Source organism: Platalea leucorodia (assembly GCF_965183815.1).
Source record: "Platalea leucorodia genome assembly, chromosome: 2".
Taxonomy (NCBI): Eukaryota; Metazoa; Chordata; class Aves; order Pelecaniformes; family Threskiornithidae; genus Platalea; species Platalea leucorodia.
This window is the reverse complement of record NC_138824.1, coordinates 118,030,311-118,049,898: the sequence shown is the minus strand read 5'-3', so window position 1 is coordinate 118,049,898 and position 19,588 is coordinate 118,030,311.

Sequence of the window (19,588 nt, the reverse complement as noted above, 5' to 3'; positions counted from 1 at the left end):
CTTAAAATGCTATCAAGGTAAGATCATTTCTCCATTGGTAAACCAGAACTAAGGTACTAAACATATAGTTAACTTTCCTGCTAACTATCTTCTCTGTGGTTAAATGTGATAAGAAGGACCAGCTCCAAACCACTCTTGGCTCTGTCTGACTACCAGAGCATGTTCCAGAGCTCACTCAGGCTTAATGTGTTGTATTAAGCATGATAAAATTGATTTTAAAAACAAATATTGGGCAATACATGTTCATGTATGGTCATGAGTAGAGAGAAGATAGGATAGATGGTCCATCTTGAGCCTGCTCCAAGCCCTACAGCCATACCCATGCATCAGCATGCAGACAAAAACTCTGAGAACAGGTCAGGAATTGGGGTATCTATTCACTGAATGATCTGATCGTTTAGTTTACTTAAGTAGTGAAAACTGTTCTCGGAACAGAAGACGACTGTGTGGCCCTAGTTGTGGTACTAATTTACAGCAGTTTGATGTGAACTGCAGCCAGGAAGTCTTTATTTTATTCTTTGGTCCAGACACGTTTGCTCCCTTAACCAGCTGTTCACCCCTTACCTACCAAACTGTCAATAAATCTCTGCAGTGCTTCATCGTTGGCGTTGCTGTCCCAACACACTATGAACAAAAGGACATGCATGAATAAGAAAAAGAAAAGGCATTCCTATCCTCTAGACCCTACTGCTGTGATTGCTGAGAAGCATAATCTCTTTCATGTTTTATTCTTATTGTAGTTACGTTAATTTTGCATATAAAAAGGAAGTAGATTTTGTACCGTACTCTTAAAACACAACACAGGTCTGTATCAGGGGCCAGAACCCCTGTTGCTACACTGCATAAGAGCTTGAGCTCTCATTTTGCACAGTTTAGGCTCATGGGCTAATGCCATGGTCTGCTTGTGAGATACTGCCAAGGCCAGGCTCACAACTGCACTATAAATATAAGTAACTGTCATTACTGGTTTGGAGGTGCATGCCTATGAAATGGAGTAGGAGCAATAAGAAAGCTGGGGGTCAAAAGTAAGCCATGAAATTTTGATAGGCTAAAGAAAAGCAGAGGTGAAGGTTGCATCTCTGAAAAATTGTTTCCCTTTGTATCCTTGATTCCATCTTTGCAGAAAGGGCGTTTTCCTGTATGTGCGTAATAGGAAAGAAACATGTACAATTTGACGATATATTTCACGCATGAAGTGCTGACAAAATTAACGTAGGGTTCTATTACAATTTATGGTGCTGCAACTGGCCTCAGTGAACAGGTTCCCCTAGCACTTCTCTTGTGCCTCTGTCTACCCTTTCTCTCCAGCCAGACAGAGGACACTTTTTTACGTAAAATTCTCTGAGTAGAAGGAAATCTGGGAGGAAGCCCAAAGAATAAAAAGCATCACATACAAAAAAAAAAAAAATTATTTCTTAGAAAATTGTTCCAATTAGCCTGATGTTGTGGTTAGTGGTTAAAACAGCCATGGCTATACTCTCTTTTCATTTAACATTCTTTTAACACTGGTCCTTCTGTAACCCAGTGTATTTGATTGGATTTTATGTTACTAATCAAGGTGTAGACCAGGCTTGTCTTTCAAATCAAGGAGTGCAAGTGAGTTGAACCATAAAATGGCTCCAATTAAAACAGTTTGGGACAGAAACTCTAAGATGAATCTGAAGAGTTTTTTAGTGTTGCTTTTTTTTTCTTGCATTCCCCAGATAAATGCACTCCTCATTTGGTGTTTCTTGAACTTCTGTGTTACCTCTAGTCTCCTGTTCAAACAGTAATAATTTTACTCTGTGAATTCAGGTAGAGATGTAAGTATTTATTGTATTATAATAATAAAACAACAAATGATAAAGAAACATAAAATACAAGCCTTACTTTCAATTTAGGAAGGGGGAAAATTTTAGCTAGAAGAAATCGCCTGTTTAGTACTCACCAACTTTTTACGGACAGTCATGCTGAACTGCTTAAAAGCATGGTATCACACAGAAAGTCTGATCTGCTGATCATATTGGTGATGTCTTTCATTTCCTAATGGGACACTCGAACGTTGATGTGAATCTTTTGCCTTGTTTTTTTTGAAGGGCTTGATCATGCAAACACAACTTCAGAAAGTGTCTGTAGTGCTGCACTGTGAACCTTCCTCCTGGTTCCTAGAGAGCAGTAAGGAAGGAAAAAGAAACCTGTTCGCTCAACAGAAGAGTTATATTTTGCTCACATTTCTGTATAAGCCTGCCTATTGTGTTTGTAAAACATACTGAAAAGGCAAAAGCTGAAATTACAGTCTTATCATCAAAACAGACTGATTCATGGTTTATATGCAGCTAATTGCCTACTACTTAACCCACTTCTAGCTACATCCCCATATGCAGCCTGTTTCAGTCTTTAAATGCTTTCAAGTCAGTTGAGGAATATTAATTTGTTCCTCAACCCAGAAGGGTGTCCAATTGTTGGGTCAGCTGTTAAAAAAGGGAAAATAGTCATTTGCACCAGGCAGCTTGCTTTCTTCCATTTGATCAGATTACAAATGATTAATCAAAACTATAGACTTCTTATGAGCAGGCAGTTCTCCGTATTTGAGGAGAGTCCACGTTATTTAACTCACTGTATGCCTTTTGTGAAGTGTCGTTTGCCATTATTTTGTATTATTTATCCAGTAGCAGCCCCTGAATGAATTAACTCGTACTCTGCTTTAACTTGTACCATCAGAGCTTGTGGTTCAAACAGGAACAGGCGGCCCCTATATTATTTAGGTAAGGGAAGTTTATTACTTTACATTTATAGAGCCTTGGTTCTCCTGTGCCCTATAATCACAGAGGCCTTTTACTAGCATGACCAGGAAGTGAACTCACATCCATTTCTGAAGGAATCCAGACTCTTGCAGCAGCTTGAACACAAAATTACAGCTTCTGCTGCTCTATAAGGATATATTGTGACTCGGATGACTTTCATCCTGTTACATTACAGTGTATTTTAAAGCCATTATGGACAGTTTGGCAGCTGCTACAAGTCAGTGTATTGCCCTCAAAGCCAAATGAGTTTCGCTCCTTAGCAGAGTTTGCTGGGGTCTTGGCCTCTTCTGATTCCTGCAGAGCAAGACATTCGATGTGCTCCGTGATTTTGGAGCATGTCCTGCTGATGGTTTCAAATGTGTGTTCCTGAGTTCCTCAGTCCATTTGAAACTCTTAACTCCTGAAACAAAAATGGAGAAAGAAAACTAATATGTCAGGTTGCACTTACTTGTTCAGCACTGCCAACCTAGAATAATCACATTGGCAATATTTGAAGTTCCTCTGGATGGGCAGTAGTGACATTTAGAGAACAGGCCTGTTACAGGTGACTTCATTGCTCTCTAAAGAATCTGTATGCTTGTGAAATCAAACAGGTTGTCATTCTTCTTGTGGCTCCCCCGTTCAGGAAATGTGTTTCCCATCAGTAATCTAATTCCATCTTGATAGAGGCCCTTGATTACATCTCTCTGTGAAATTTGCTTAGTTAAAGGTTCAAATACCTCTTAAGAATTTGATCTGGGCAGCCGATATGTAGCTTGTCTCTACAGAGATGTAAGCCATGGGGCAAAGGCTCAAGAAGTCTTTGCTTGCATTCATCTTCCTACTCAATGTTTGTGCATGGGCACAACAGCATTTGTTCCTAATGAGGCTATAGCTGCCCTGGAGCGAGGAAGCATGCTGGGTGGAAAGCCCAGCATCAGCACTCACACTGAGCGCCGAGGCTGGCTTTGTACACCGCGACCCTTCGAAGAGTAGGCGCATTGCATTTTGGAAGTCCACAGTCCCTCAGGGATTCTGATCCATGTGGTGCGAAAATGAAAGATGAATTTTCTAAGTACAGGCTTGCTCTCAAAGGAGCACGAGGGTCAGCTTCACAGCGCTGTATGCAGCTACTTCAGTAAATCAAAATGGTTTCCAAGGGCTTCCAGCTGTGTTACAGCTCTTCTGTTGCTACTCCTGGAATATTACCGGAGAAAAAGGCAGCATCTTACACAAGGGCTGTGATCCTATAAATGTTGCTGCTCAGAATCCACCTACATGGAAGCATTTTTGGGGTAGAGAATTTTGGTTTCTACATGAGTAACCAAAATCTCTAGCTCTCTCTGGGTTTGCTTAGCCTGATATAGTAGATAGGAAGAATGAGGGAAAGATCTTGTTTGCCCAAAGACACGTTTTTTGTTGTTCTGTCTGAAATCACAAATGACTAGTTGCATGATAATTTAGGGGGCTAATTCAACATGACGTTTCTCTTCATTTACCTCACTGAGTCCTGTTAATAGCACCTCAGACCTAAAACTTTTGTGCCTTAATAGTCAAAAGTTGCAAGAAAGCAACATAAGAAAAAAAAAAGGGCAATTAATTTTTCAAGATAATGATTCACATTAGCAATAGCTTCCATCTTGTGTTAATATCTGCCGCTTGTGTTAATGTACAATCTTATTTTCTAACTTTAAATTCATTTTGAATCCTGCCTGTTTAAGCTCTGTAAAATTTCTGGTGGTGACCTCTACTTCTTGCATAATTACTGCTAATGAAAAGCTTAAAATGCCTCATTGAGTTGGAAAGTTATTTAAATACCTGTTATTCAGCCCAAAGTCTGAATTTTCCCCATTGTCTTTGTGTACTTTTGCTCAGAAGGACGAGTTATGAGTGTTAACAAACTAGCTGCACTGGAGAATTGGTCCAGCTGTCAACTACAGGCGGAGGCTGAGTGGAGGCTCAACTTCATCCTAAATGTGATCCATGCTCCCTTCATTTGTTAAAGTAATATGCTAGCAAAGGCAGGATTTTATGGAAAATGGGGACGGGGAAATAGCGTTGCTTCTCTACTCTCTCTCTCCCTTTTTCATGATCAGTGTCACCTTTTTTCTGCTTTACATGACTCAGTCTCATCTGGGTGAGGGCTACATACAAGGAATAAGAAGTAAATATGATATGTGGGCAACTCTTTGGTGAAGCTGTCTTGGTTTGAGTGATTTTCTGCAGTTGAATGAGTGGAGGATGTGGCCCAGAACATTCTCTCTAGCTGTCCCGGACTGAAATTAGAGCAAACTGAGCTTCTGTGGAGAATTAAGGCTTGAGTCTTGGATCTGAAAGCTTTACCTGTTCTTTTTATTAAAAGGGTGTTCAGATATCATCTCCTGCCTCCAAACCTGACTGAAGAAAGAGTGGTTGAGTGGCTGAGGCACTCAAGAGTGGCCTTTGAGAGCCTGATCTGCTACCCCACAGGGGTCCTGTGTGACCTTTGGTGTGCTACTCATTCTCTCTGCACCTCAGTTTCCCATTTATTTTAAAGGTGCGCTTCCCTGCTTCTGGGAGATCTGTGAGGACAAGTACGTGAAAAATTTCTGTAGTGTCTGAGCCTTTCTGAATGGGGCTGTTACAGAGAGAGGTGAGAGCTGGCTGGTTGGAAGAGGCTGTAGTGGCACAAAAGAAAAGCCATTGCCTTAGCCTTTGTCCGGTTGGGAAGATTTTGACATCCATGCCATACAGCATGGTTTTTCAGCATGGCTCCTGCTATTGCAAAGCATACTAGTCTTGGTTCTGATCTTTTCCCAGGTGAGAAGCTGGGGATAATAGTATATCGGTGAGCCTTACTCATCCCATGTTTAGCTGGAAACATGGGTAAAGGACAAGAGATTGGCTGAAGCTATGAGAACTGATTCCTGTAGCTTCCCCAAGAGGTGGACAGGTGGAGAATGCACCCCTCTTCCCCCGCAAATATTAGAAATGAAAAATCAGGAGTGGCTAGAGAAGCAAAGCCTCCTAGTTTTGAAGGAAAAAAGTACCTCAGGAAGGAGGAGCTGAGGAACTTGTTTTTATTTAACTGCATGCCCAGACAAGACCAAAGGAAATTGGCTGGGACAGAGGAGAGACAGATGGGCTGTTTAACCATCTCCAATGATTCAGAGAAAAATCGTAAACTGTAAGAGAAAGATTGAGGACATCTCTGAGGACTAAGCCTAAGGGTGCTCCACTTTGGTGAGGAAACATAAAAAAAAGTGCCCATTTTATTGATCCACAGCCTTATACCTCACATGCATCTGTCCTTTGTTGAAGACCCATTCACAGAGGCAGTTTGTGCCCCTCGACTCTCATTTTGCCCCGGAGGGTTGTTTGTAAGCCCCAGGGTACGTGGAGGCTTGAGGGGCACACCCCCTCTGGCAGAGAGGGTGTGTAAGCCCTGGGCCTGGTGGGGAAGGAGGGTGAGTCATCACAGGGTCTTTGGGGCCCCACGTGGTGACTCTGTACTCCCATTCCTGTGAAAAGAGACGCTGTACCCTCCAGGGAGGTGGGCAGGCCCTGAGAGGACTTTGGACACGAAGGGAAGAGTACATCGATCCCCATCAGCCTGGCGAGAGCCTGGATGAGGGGAATTCTATGTGTTGGGGTAGGTAGGGGCATGCGCTGAGGGATCGATGGTAGCAGCGGTCCTGCCTGTATGGCAGGGTGCAGGAACACCTGGTATGAACGTGATCTCGGGTCACGCTTACCACATGACAAACCTCTTGGCTCCAATTTAGTTTTGTCTGGCTTTTAAGAAGAATCAGCGCCTGCTAACTCTGGCTGGCCACCCACCTCTTGCTCTCATCCAACTGGAGTCTGTCACCTTCCCACTGCTGAGTCCTCCGGCTTCATGAATTTCACAATATGGATTGTAATCTGGTTTTCACTTGAGAATCTCAGTTTTTGTTGGAAAAGAAATACATTTTTGGCCCTTGTGGCTTTAGAGAAGAATCTGAAATATGTGAACTTTACGTACTGTGAAAGGGGGTGGGCAAATTAAAAGAGCTAAGCATTTATTATTTTTAAGTCTACTTTTTAGCACATCTCAGGAATTTTGAGACTTGACATATAGTTGGGGTTTCTTTTAACACTTTGAGGTGATGGTGACACATCTTTGAAACTCTTGATATAGCGCTGTGGAAAAAGCAAGACATGAAGAGGCCAGATCCTGCTCTTTGCATGTGTTATGTGTATCTGGAGCCATATCATGGAAGTGAAAGGGATTACTTCTGGTAAATGGGAGGTATACTTCTGGCCTCTGGATTTGGGGGAGAGTTTCTAATCTCACATTTCCTTTATATTAGCTCATGTAACCATAATTACCAGACACTGGTCCCTCTTATCCCAGTCCCCTATCTGACATCTGCTCAGAACTCTGAAATCCCAAACATGTTGGTGTGGATCTGTGCGATTCCTCTGGTTGTGGGATTTTTTTTTTTATTATTATTTGGGGGTTTTATTTCTTTTTTTCTGATCAGGTGCACAGCACACGCCTGGTTCCCACAATGGAGAGGAAGCAGTTTCTTGGTGTTCACTCTCCTGGGCAGTAATTACAATTTGTCAGGAATGCAGTTTATTTTGTAATTCAACATTTCCCCATAGCACAATTGTGTAACACCTATACAAATATTTGTTCCTGTTGAAGACTTGGAAAAAAAATACAACATTATAGTGGAGGTCAGAATAGGCCTAAGCTACTTACAGTAACAAAACCTTTTCTTTCCCTGTCCTTGAACCTGGTCCAACATTCATTAAAATCACCAGTAAGGCTTCCATTAACTTCTATATGAATAATTTCAGATCCTAAATATTTGTAGTTCCTGGCGGATGTTATATTGAAGGCCCTAATTTATTTATACATTCAGGTGGCATAGTAGAGGTAAAACAAGACTGTCATCCTTGGCTAAGTATAAATCTTAAGGGACAGCAGCTGGGCATCAACACGGACCTCAGTTCCTGTGCTCCTGCAAGCAGTGGTTTCTCTGATTACAAATCTGATAAAGGAACCAAAGTAATTTTTTCTGATTAATTTTGTACTGAAACTTCTTAGGCTGTTAGGATAGTACAATTTACACCATCTTTTATACTCTGTCAAACAGCCCCAAAGAAGAGGTTAACATGACAGATACAGCAGTGGTGGTTACTACTTTCTGGGCCTCTTTTAAGTCCTTAAGGGTAAGCATTTAGAGCGGAACAAAAGATGTGAAATCTGGTAGTTGCAACCCAGGATTTCTTGTGATCATTGGGTAGTTGTAGCATTATGCAAACCAACAGCAACAAAGTCAGGAAATGAGAATCTAGAGCAAGCAGCTGTGACTTTTTCCTCATTTTCTTTTTAATTTCATTTGGAGGCGAAAAAAGGCCAGGATAAGAAATGGTCTAGGAAATATATTTTATTGAATATTCATAGCCTGCTGGTGAAAAATGACGTGGTTATTAAAATATCTGCTGCTCTCGTATGGAAATAAGGCCATCAGATGTCTATCCCCATCAGGAAGCAATGCAATTGAAATGACTGTCAGACTATTTGCACAGTGATGGCTCTCATTTAAGCTCCCACCCCTACCAAACTCCCTGCAGTATTACACCCCTCCACTGCCTCATGGTGTCCCACAAAACAGGCAGAAGTGTAGACACTTCTAGAAGAAAAAAAAATGTTCACAAAGACTGTCGGATTTCTGTCCATGTTTTGGATGGACTGTATGAACTATTTGAAATGTTGTGTTTTGGTGAGTGACATTTCAATATAATCCATTTAAGTGGAAAAAAAATTATTCTCACTTTTTTTTTTTTTGAGCACATACTCATTTGCATGAAGCTTTTATTTTTTTAGGAGTGGCTCCTTTTTGTTTTCCCCATATAGAATGGGAAGTCGCGTTATCTTTCCCGATTAAGTGATAAAAGTGTTTTATCTCCTTGTGTCCCACTCATTCTGTAGTGTCTTCTAAGTCCCCGTAGCAATCTGATTGGCAGTCTTCACACTTCGAGTCAGGGCACATAGAAAACACAGTCTTAGTATATTCTGCATCTTTTTTTTTTTTTTTTTTCCTTAAGGAACTAATGCTTTTTGCAGACATAACACCTTTTCATGTCAAGCAAGATCCCTGCTCATAGGTGATTTTTACTTGACTCAGGGATCAAAAACAAAATGGAAGGCACATCCAGTGGTAGGGCAAACAACTTTCTTGACGTTAGGAGTACCATTAGGAAATTTTGAAGGAACTGAGAGACAGAAAGCCAAACGGGGGCAGAGCGCTCCAGGAAAGCTTTGTCATGTGGGAGGTACCAGCAGCGCTCTGATGCTCCCCGTTAGATCGCTCCATCGTGTCTCTGGGTATGTGGATTACCGTAGGGCTGGCACCACTGGGACACAGCTGCTGTAGTGTGACTTTGCCTGCACGCTTGAGCCATGCTTGACCTGTTCAGGAACCACAAGAGGCACAAGGGCCCTGAATTCATGATCCTTTATCTGGCTGATTTCTGTACCAAAGATTGTCCATTGAGTTCCAAGCAAAATAAAATTGAGATTCACTTTAGCTTTGTAATTTTACAATGCAGCTGGAACTTTATATTTTTGTGTCAAAGAGTCCTAAAGGTAATGACATTTCAAATTGTTCCTCTGAAGCATTTTGGGTCCATAAGAGCCAGGTGAAGCTATGATCCCCTATATGTGTGTGCACGCACGGAGCTTACAGCGATGAGAAGAAATTAGATACAGAAAGCTAGGTTTTGGTTGCCCTTAACTGGAAAAAAGGAGATAAAAATAACAGCATTCTCAGGTGCTCGCAACTCAAAAATGAGTCCCTAAAAGCTAGGAAATGAACCCCAAATCAGAAGTTTTAAATAAAAAGAGATTCTATCTATTTGGATTCCAGTGTTAAGCTATTAAGCAGTACATTTCCAAGTTTTTTTCAACAACCTTGAGGGCGACATGGCAAATATATATTTTACTGTGTTTTAACAATAATTGTATTTCTGCAAAAGAAACCTTCTTCTAGGTTATCTGATGCACTCTAACCAGGTCCCTGGTGGCAAACCCCTTGCCTTTTTTCTACATTGGACTTCTGCATCATCGAGCAGCTTGTTTCTATATAAAAAAGGTGACTGGAATTTGCAGCTATGTTAGTTATTGGTGATTTCGCACTTGCTGTGAAGCCAGACCTTTGACAATTATAAACAGACGCCTCTGTAACACATTTAGTTCTGCTCAAAAAGTGGAAAAGTTGTTTTATCCTCTACGAGAATAATAATAGTAGAACTATATCTTCACTGTGAGTAGTAAAACTTACGTAGTTACAGTCAGGAAAAAAATCTTCATGATAAAACTATTCATAGTTTCATTCGATTGCAGTATTTTCTGTTTAACTCAGTTATTTAACTACACTTTGTCCAGTGCAAATATTGAGCAGAAGTGGAGCTGGACTGAGGATGTTAAACCTGTGATTATTCATCAAGACTGACCATCGCCTGGAGCTGCAGGGCCAAATTCAGTGGGTCTGCAGACAAAGATTGTACTATGTGAGAAATATTGCTTGTCCTTTGGGGCGGGGGGGCAGGAATTCAGATATTCCATGTAATAATCCCTGATCTACAAAATTTTATCTTCTGAACAATGTTGTGTTGTAGTACTCTAGAAGATAGACACAAATGAGCTTCCAAATTGAAGCAGTGACCCAGACGCAGCCTGCTATGCCTCGGTTAACTGTAATCCTAATTTAAAATTGACTATGGGCAGAATAATTAAACCAGAAAAATCTTAAAAAACTAAAAAAAGTACTACCATCTAATGTTTAAATGTTGTTATAGTGGTTAATAATGCTTTGCAATAATGTGTGTGCATCTCTACCTTTTCAGTAATAAACAGATTGCATAAATGCTACACGTAGAAGCTCCTGTAACCTGATGAGTCCATTATGGAATTACACCTTTAACCCACGTATAAAACTAATCATATGAAGAATGTTCATGCTGCAGTTGGTTGAAAAGAACAATGGTAAGTTAAAAAGCTTTTTGTCTTTTTTTTTAATCTGCTGGTTCTTTATTCTATATGAACTCATCACTAGAAGACATCAAAAATCTTTAAAAATCAAGTTACACAGGTAACAAGACCAGGATGTGCACAGAAATCTAAGTTTTGATGTATTTATTTTTAATTAGCGAGTGCTTTGTGTAGCGCAGTGAAACAAACTGTGTTTGCTAGTGTTTCTCCATTTAATGTGCTTTGGGAGAAAAGTCCACGTTTTGAAGCATTTAAATCAATCTAATTGCCTTTGCCATGTCTGCCGCTTTTCATAGTTTTCTCTCCAAGATCTATTTCTCTTTTTGGTACCTGGTTCTTCCTCTATCTCGGTTCTCTTTCATCTTCATATTACCTTTCCTATTGCTTTCGGCTTCCTTTTCTTTTCATCAATGAAGTTTCAATGGACAACATTCTTTGAATCAGAAATTTAACACCACTGCACAATGAAGGACCAGACACCATAAGGTTACAGGCATGTCTACTCTACAGTCATAGGACAATAATGTAGATAGCCACGCTAGCTTTAAACTGTCTCGCTTGGTTAACAATACAGGTCTAGCCACCATATGAATCAGCATGAGCTAACGGAACCTCCTAAGAAAAGTCTACAGAATAGATGTGCACTAAATCCTGCAAAACCTTCTTCGATGGGAAGTTACACTGTGCGGTGATTTTGAGGATCCCTGTTTAGATCAGGATTCTCAGGCTCGGAAGATCACTGCTGGGTGAAAAAGTGAAATCTTTTAGCATCTCTGGTGCACAAGTATTTGTAAGTCTTTAGGTGTGAACTGTCTTTCCACTGCATCTGGATCCCGAAGGGGCTTTCCTTCCTCTTGCAGTCAGATGAGGCCATCTGTGCTAGAAGAGCTTCTGGTTATGATCTGGATTCACACTTCACGTAAGTGTGGAGATTAATTAAGTGAGGGACGGATACCCAAGACACTTATAATTAACGCCTTAAGTAAGTTATAAACCAGGGCTCCAAAGATGAAAGCTCACTGCTTGACTGATTTACTAAATCACACGTTCCCTCTCGACCACTGTTTTAAGGGCACAATCTTTGCCAGCTCCACGCACGCGCTTTGAGAATTATTCACTTCAGAGCTTCTTGCATTATCAACATCACAGTATTTTTTCCCAAGCACTGCAGTATCATGCTCATGTTAAATTCTTTGAACTTGCATCACTTCACAAGATCTGATTAAACCTTTTAGACCGGCAAGTAGATGTTTTGCATATTGAAGGACTTAATCTCATACCTAAATCTTTCTGCCTCCTGGGGTTCCCCACATGAAAGGTATTCTCCATCAGCTTTTCAGATGCTTCTATTTTCATCCTGGAAAACTATGATGACTTTAGGGGGGATCTAAGAGGGAGCAAGTCACTTTGAACCTTGGTTTTCTGCTGCAGGGTGGGCGTGCTTTGCAGTTTCAAACTTAATTTAAAAAAAAAAAAAATCTGGCAGCTTTCAAGAAGTTGGGTATTTTTTTCTTTTTCTTTTGGCATTTTCAGAGAGAGAATTTGGAGTTTGGTCCAGTACTCCTGAAGGCTAAGAGAACTGAGGATGAGAAGGGAAGCCAGTATGGCTAAAAGCAAACTAAGGAGGTTATTAGAAGTAAAAAAGACATCCTTCAATAAGTGGAAGTCCAAATGAAGAACATAGAAAAGATAAAACTTCTGGCAAGTTAAACGTGAAGCCATAATAAAACAGGCCAAAAAAGATTCTGAGGAGCAAAAGTGCAAAATCTAACAATAAAACCTTTTTTTTTTCCAATACATCAGAAGCAGCAAGTTTGCCAGCAAGTTGATGGGGCCAATATATTACTGAAATGTAAAAAGACTACTGTAGAAGGACAAGTCTGTAGCAGAAAAGCTTGAAGGTGTTACATTTGTGAATGCTCATTACGGAGAAGCTGAAGGCCCTGTTGGAGCCAATTGTTGGGGACTGTCCTGAGGAACTGCTGAGAGTGAAGTGGTTTGATAGTAAAGGGGATGGGAATAAATCAACACAACAGCAGCGACAAGGGCCATGCTGTAAGTGTGCAACTGGTGTGAAAGCTCTGAAGAAACTCAAAGAGCAGTCAACTCTTCTTACATCTTAGCACTTAAGTCAGCCTTGTTTTAGAGATCTATCATATTATGTATCTGATGCTGCTTTTTGAAAAGGCTTCAGGATAACCAGGAAACTACAAATGCGTGTACGACTTCCATATTTCCAAACTGGTATAATCTTCCCTTGTTATAGTCAAAACAAAACCAGAACAACAACAACAACAAAAAAACCCAAGCCCATGCTTATTACAGAGCAAACCAGATCACATTTCCAGCCTCGTTTCTTTTGTATGGATAATTGTTCCAAATTCAGTTGAAAGGTAATACTGGTTTTTTATCATTGCTTGACTTTGGACAGGAGACTACCTTTTATTCTAGCCTGAAGTCTTACCAGGTTCTTCAGTCCAAATCAGGTTCATGCACCGCACAGTTGGGATAAGGAGCGGAGAGGAAGAAGTAATACTACCAAAAAACTGAACAGGGACTGTGAGACATTTGGTGGTTCGTATGTCTGGGAGAAAAGCTGGTGTTCTCACTTCCCTGTAGTATTAGTGTGGCTGATTGGAAAGACTGGCCTCAGCTCTGTTCCCCATCCCTAGTACTCAGGGGAAAAATAAGGATTAAGGTTATTGTAAGTGATATTTTTGGTTAAGACATACAAGGGCCACCTGGTCCCTGCCTGATCACCAGCATAAGTCAGAACAGCCAGTTTATATCCCATTTCCCCTGGTCCCTGTGGAGCTCTGGAAAGCAATGAAAAAACCTAAAGCTGTGCACTTTATCTTCTCTTTTCTCCAGCACTCCCTCTTCTGTTCCTTGGTGCAAAACCTGCCATCTGCATGGGGGACTGAAGCACATTTGAGGATAAAAACCCATTCTGCCCATCTTGTTCCTCCTAAGAAGCTTCTGCATAAACAATGACTTCACCTGGCCTTTTTTGCCCTCTTTTTTTAGTCAGTGGCATATACAGACTATACATAAACGTTCATATGACCTGTGAATAGGTAAGACCTATGTTGGTAGGGCTGTGTTCAATAATAGCACAGTCAAAGCTCCAACTACTGTGCAATAAAACTCTTGCTGTCTGTGCGGTACAGGGCCATGGCTTTAGAGACATTTTGCATGTGAAGATGCTTCCCAAAATGCCTGTTGATATAAAGCAGATGTGCTCATTTCATCCCAGCGCATTTTGACTACAGATAACGTTGTTGATGATAATATGTGGACTTGCTACTTTCATTTTGAGTTAGGGTTTAGTTTTACTTTTTACGCCAGGGTCTTGATGTAGCTTTCAGAAATAGGGTAGGTGTTTCTAGCTAGAAAGTTTTGACAGACATATCTGAACATACAGGAGACCCTTACCAGAAATGGTTGATGGGAATACAGCTTTTCCCTTTCCCTTTCCCTTTCCCCTTCCCTTTCCCTTTCCCCTTCCCTTCCCTTCCCTTCCCTTCCCTTCCCTTCCCTTCCCTTCCCTTCCCTTCCCTTCCCTTCCCTTCCCTTCCCTTCCCTTCCCTTCCCTTCCCTTCCCTTCTTTTTTTCTCTTCTCCCCTCTCCCTTCTTTCCTCTTTCCTTTCTTTTTTCCTTTTTTTTTTTTTCTTTCTGCTTTTGTCATGAATAACGTATGGAGCCATGTAACTGTAAATGAGCATCTCCAGGTGGCTGAAGCCTTTGTTATACCTTGAGCAACTGCTTTCAGCCTCCTTTACAGTCAGATACAAGACCTTAGTTTGGGTGCTGCGGGTGCTAGAATTGCCTGAAAAGCCTTCAGGAATGACCAGACCATCTAGACACACTTGAAAATATAACTGGAGAGTACCCGCTGCTTATCTGAGATTACCGTCAGAGTATATTGCTAATACTTTTTTATGAAACATTTTGGGTTAGCTAAAAAACAAAAGTAAGTAGTTTCTGCCCAATATACTTCAAATATTTCTTTTTCATTTATGAAGATCGTAGCTGTCCAGACTAATGAATTCTTTGCTTTTATCCTTATTTGCCATTTATAGTTCTTTTTTTTTTCCTGATTTTATGTGTAATTTGTAATTGTTAAAACTCTGAGATAGAACCTTCTTAGCCCCCTTTAATTCAAAGACAATACGAGCAGCGGAAGGGAGGACGAATCTCCCCAGATCACTTCCGATGTGCTAGAGTTACTCCACGAAATCTTCAAATGCCATTTCCAATGTTCACCCAAACTAAATGCCTACTTTTTACAACGGGGGGGAGAAGCCCTGTTTACCCATAAATAAAAAAGAAAGAATGTTCGCTGTGTGTTTACAGGACTTGGCAAGTCTGAAAATGTCAGGACTTTCTGAATTTGTACTGTAACTCTCCTAGAAGATGAAATGCCGTCGGTTTCTCCTGAGAGTGTTTCTGTAAAAAGAAGGAATCACCGTTTTGCCCTCGTCTTTTTCTTGCTTGAAACGCCGCGGGGACCGAGCCTGCACAGGAGGCGGTGGCGGCGGCGGCGCCCTTGGCCCCGCCCCGGCCCCGCCCCGCCCCGCCCCCGCCGCGCCCCCGCCCCGGCTCTGCCGGTCCCGCAGCGCCGCCCCGCGGCTCCCGGCGCCCGGCCCCGCTCCCGGCCCCGCTCCCCGGCCCGGCTTCCCGGGAAGCAGGATTACTGCATGCCCTAGCGCTCCCAGCCTGCGGGAAGCGGGGAAACAAAAGTGTTTAAAATGCTTACTGAGCCTTTGCGGGGCGTTTGAGCCGGGTTTAATACGGCCTCGCGTTATTCAGAAGCTCTGCCGTCTCTCCCTTCTGTTTACCCCACTGACACGCTTGTCTCCTGTCTCTTCTAGCTGGAGTTGGCTGGGAGTTTCCTGGCTGAGGAACTGAACATCTCCTCTTGTGATTTAATGGGAAACAAACTGTTGGTAAAGCCTCTGAGCCCCCAGAGCCCCACAGCCAGGCGGGCGCCCGGGAGCCATCCCGCCGCGGGGAGAGGGCTCGGGGGGCAGCTCCCACCCTGCCCGCCCAGGACACCCAGTGCCCAGCTCCCCACCTACAAGAATCATCTTTAAACACCGCATAATATTCCCTCCAAAGCTGAATTTCACAAACTTTCCCCTTTTCTGTAATTCCTTCACATTTCTCGATTTCACTTGCAATACAAAAAAGAATTTTGGAGGAAAATCAAAGAAGTTTTTCATAGGTGGCAATGCACGCACAGGCATTTTCTCTACCTTGCGTAACCTTTAGAAAGTGACTTTATTTCTGGAAACCTGATTTATGGAACAGCAAATGGACGGATAGCTGATCCCCAGGGAAAAAATTTAAGTCGTCACTGACAAGCATGTGGAAAGACCACCAAATTCCAAGTTGATGTTGCCAGGCTGATAACTGTATTAGCAAATATTTTATATAAGCCTATCTTGGGTGTTCCCTGGTAACTATGTTGGTTTTAACAGCTTACATAAACATAACGGATACAAGCTTTTCTTTAAGATCTGGTGTATCACATTATATCAAAGCATTGAGTGAGAAACTGGGAATAGGTCATCCAAAATAATGCTGTTAGACATGAAAGGAGTTTTGTCAGCTAAGGTAGAAACTCTCGGGGGGGGGGCTATGTTTTGTCCTTAAAATATCTGATTCTTCACACATACATGCTCCACTGACAGCACATCAGTAGTTAGCCATGTGAGAAACACCCATTTCTCACTGGTTTTAGTATCTTAATTAAACATATTTGACCAACGAGGCAGAGTGGCTGAGTGGACATGTCGCTGCAGCTGATAGATGCAGAAAGCAGATGTATCTTAATATGGGCCATCACCTCTTGTCATGCCGTAAGCAGAAGCTCCCCTGCCCCACAATGCAGATGCTTTGTATAAGACATCTTATTTGTGCTGCCTCAAACTATCATGTGTTTGTGTTTCTTTTCAGATGAACTTCAATTCTGACCCTGCTGAGGGTGTATTGCTTGGTTTGGAAATACTTGCAATATCCCTAGAATGTTTATTTTCCACCCCAATACGCTGCTACATTCTTGCAAGCTTTCTCTGGTTGTAATGCAATGCTTGGCCGGGAAACAGAGAATACAAATGAAAACCAGTGCCCCAGTCTTGGGGAAGCATAGTGAACCTATGACAGAAAGTGTTCTATTGGAAACAAGACAAAGATTTCCAGAGAAATAATAAACAAACAGCTGGTCAGCATCCTCATAAGACCAGCAACTTCAGATGTGTGTTTCCTGGAAGGATCAGAGTATTTTGTTTAATTCTCTTCCTCTGCTTTCAGCAGGTAGGAGAAGCAGAGGGAAGGTCTAGCGATAATGTTCCAAAGCAGATAATTATTTAATAAGTGTAGCAACAATGCAATTTGCATGACCAGCTAACCATCTACAGATTTTTTCCAGTAACGGATCCAAACCGCTAGCTTTCTCCAGGTATTTGTTGAAGACCAGCACTTAAACTGAGAGTAGAGAGAGAGTCAGGCTCCAACGGGTCAGCAGCAGGAAAACACTTCTCCCCTGCAATGCTATGCAAGAACTCATCCAACGTCAATGTTGACATTAGGATCCCTTTTGCCAGGGTAGCAGAGTACTGGAAGGGTCACAATGAGACCTGTATTTTCTGAAACAAGGGCTCAACCCCTCAGCAAAAAAACCAAAATTTCCCAAAACCAGTGTCAGAGAACCTGAAAGCAGACCCTGGTGTCCATGAAGTCATAGCACCATCAACTCCCTGCACACCGGCTAGATGGAAGTGCAGCTATTAAGGTGAGTCCAGGTACAGCATCAGACCTGAATTCAACAACAGCTGGTTGTGTCACCTGAGAGGGCTAGACAGGAGCCTCGCTGCACTGTCACTACCCTGAGAGTGCTCAAAATTCAGGTTCTCCATGATAGCTAACATCTCTCCCTTCAAAACTGTGTCACAGAGGGATATGACATCTCAGAGAAACCCTAGAAGCAGGACATCCCCTTCTGATAAACCACAGATGGGTCCAGGGGAACAGCAGGGGATCATGTTCTCCCATAAGTGCAAGTACAGCTTGCAGAGATATATAACATAAGTATTAAAACTAAAATGTTGTTGGGTGGCACCAGATGCTTTGAATTCCACTTTGTGATCAACAACAGAAGCAGGGAAATAAGTGTGATGCAAGTCAGAAAAGGAGGCTCAGGTAGGCATTTCCTCATCCAGAAGCATGAGGAGACTTGAAGAGCCTGGAGTTCAGAAAAATTGAAAGGAAGGGCTAGAAATGAGGAGGTTTTACAAATGCAGAGAAAGAGGTAGAGTCCTGTTGGTCCTATATGACCAATCCAGTCATAAGAAAGTGAGACATTGTTTTCTGGTTTATGAAACAGGAAGGGAATTGATAACTAAATACCAGCGGTGGGCTCCACAGTGCGGATGGTGCCTGACCCTGGAGGAACGCAGCGTGCCTATTACGCTGCAAGTGGGGCTGCTGCGCTGGTAGCTACCATAGCGATTATTTTATCGCTAAGCTAAGCAGGTCAGATATGTACATTCACTGGGATCTCAAAATGCTTTGTTTGTACTCAGATGAACTTCTGTGTGAACATCCAATGAGCAGCAGCACATCCATGGATCTGCTTTCACTGGTGCGGATGATGGATGCGAAACCTAATACATGGAAGGAGGAGGCTAGCACAGAATAGAGAATTTGCCTTCAGGACAGTGTTTGGACAAACTTTTTCTTGCTATAAAGGCAAAATAAAAGGGTCAGGGCGTAGGATGTAGGATTGGCTTTTGCCCTATAAGGCAAGGTAACAAAATTGTCATTGTACTCTAGTGAAAAGTCAACCTTGTGACCAACACAACAAAGCAGAAGAATCCTTGTAGCTAATATGAAGACGCAGAATTGCTGTAAGTATATTTGTAAATCAACACAAAAACATTGCAGTGTCTGTGGAGACAACGGACAGGTAGCCAGAACCGCCGCAGTGCTACCTGGGCCTTTTCTCCCCTTTACAAAGCAGCACAAATGGGCTTGCGCCGTGCTGCATGCTGGTGTCAAATACAGCTCGTTTAAAGCAAGACGGGTTATTGTAACACGTCATTGCTTCCTGCAGTGTAGATGTATCATCTATAGGGTACACATCCTCTGCGCTCCGTGCTACGCAACAGTTGAGCATCCAATGGTACCTCTAGGCAGCAGGCCTTCATAACCGCAATTGAACGTAAGCCCCAAACAACCAGACGCGTACCATCAGCTCGCTCTCCTCCGCTTGCCTCACAGGGCCAGCCAGCATCTCCTTCCTGCCAGGAGGACTGAGTGACAGCCAGCTAGCTCTCCTCCAGTGCTCAGAAACAGCCACGCCAAGAGACTGGACTTTCGAACTCTGGTGGAACAGGCATGGAGATGAATTTCACTAGCATACTAGAGTCCCCAGCACTCACTGGGGCAGTGGTGTATAAACCTAGCTGCAGTTTGCAAAAGGCATTAGTGTCATTGCAACCTTCTTTGTCAGTAGGAACTGAAAGTCTGGATAGAAAGTTTCTAGCAGGAGTTTAAACTTGGCATTGCTGCGTAAAGCCAACATGGCTTATGTTCAGCACTTAATACTTAAAAATGTATTACACTATGCTTTTATATATAGTACAATGTACAACAGACATGGGAAGTCATCAGATTTCTGGATTGTCTAGAAATTTGCTTTCTCACTCTCTGTATACATCATACTTAGCAGGGACAGGTTAAAATCAGTCTCCCAATGCAGTACTGTCACAAGCATGCTTTATTTTTGTTTGAAGTC